Consider the following 1,339-nt stretch of genomic DNA (forward strand, 5'->3'; position numbering starts at 1 on the left):
GGGCAGTTGCCGTCTTCGAGGCTGAAGCAAATTTCCCTTCACCCCAAGCTCTCTCCTTTGCAGGATCAACTCTCGATTATTTCGCGTCGAAATGCGGATGATGCTGTGGCATCACTCACACGGTGTTGCGCCGGGTAGGACTGCAGCTCCCCAGGCAGGGATAGAGGGATGCTGGCTGCTGGATGCTGTGGGATCTACTTCTGCCGTGCTAAGCTGTTATAATGTGGGGGAGGATGTGTGGAGAAAGGGAGAGAGAGAGAGAGAGAGAGAGAGGGAGAGAGGGAGCGATGTGCACCATCCCGACATGGCGGTGGAGGGAACTCCCACGCAAACGTTTCACGGGACTGCCTGATGCTGCCATCAGATGGAGGGTGAGCTGGGGTTGCCCCCCACGCACGCACGCCGCAGAACCATATAATTCTGGTATTCTGGAAATGTGGTTGCGCAGCATGAGAAGCCTGCAGGCCGGTTTGGATATTTTGTGGACATTTTTTCTTTTTCTTTTTTTGAAGCATCCACAGTAAATGCAGGTTTTGGTTCTATACCTGCGCGCCCGCGGACAATTTTCTCTCGGTGGCGACAAAAACGTCAAATGTCTTTGAAATTGTTTGTTGTCACGTCGGAACGTCAAATTTCAATGTGATTTATTGGAGTGCTGTGTCATAAACTAACACGTGGTAATGTTTGAATGTGAGCTTTAACGAATATTATACAATTTACTTTCAAAGCTATTAAAAGAAAGTTAAAGAAGAAAACTGCTGTCAGAAGAAAACAAAGCCTTTAAGCCAAATATGAGCTCTTATTTGTTGTTGAACCAACCAAATTTTATTCCCCCTCCCCTGAAAATATAAACACTTTGAACAGATTTTAAATTTATGTGTTTTATATTTTCCGTCATTGACAGAATTTGGACATTGAGGGGTAAAAATGCCACAGTCGAATGAATACATAATTTGCCAGAGAAATATTTATACATGTGACAATTTAAAGTAACTGAATAAGTAAATATATATATATTCACAAACACCTACAAATGTGCAAAACAATGATTTCTGCACACATCAATAAGTACGTCAAATTATTTGAATTTATCTTCATGTTAAAATAAGTTATATATATGCAACATCAATGTATCTATAACTAATACTTTGATATTCTACATATTTAATTGTCTAACTTTCACAACAGTTTAACTGAATACCACTTCCATCAATCAGTCTGTATCTGCATTGGCCGGCCTTTGAACATACAATGAATAAAAAATTTGAAGAGTGATTTCCACATTGAGTTATTTATTTATTAAATGACATATTTTGTAAATTGCTGAAATATTTAAGTA

The sequence above is a fragment of the Poecilia mexicana genome, unplaced genomic scaffold (assembly GCF_051168715.1).
Source record: "Poecilia mexicana isolate PSO_F unplaced genomic scaffold, ASM5116871v1 scaffold_14, whole genome shotgun sequence".
In the NCBI taxonomy this organism is placed as follows: Eukaryota; Metazoa; Chordata; class Actinopteri; order Cyprinodontiformes; family Poeciliidae; genus Poecilia; species Poecilia mexicana.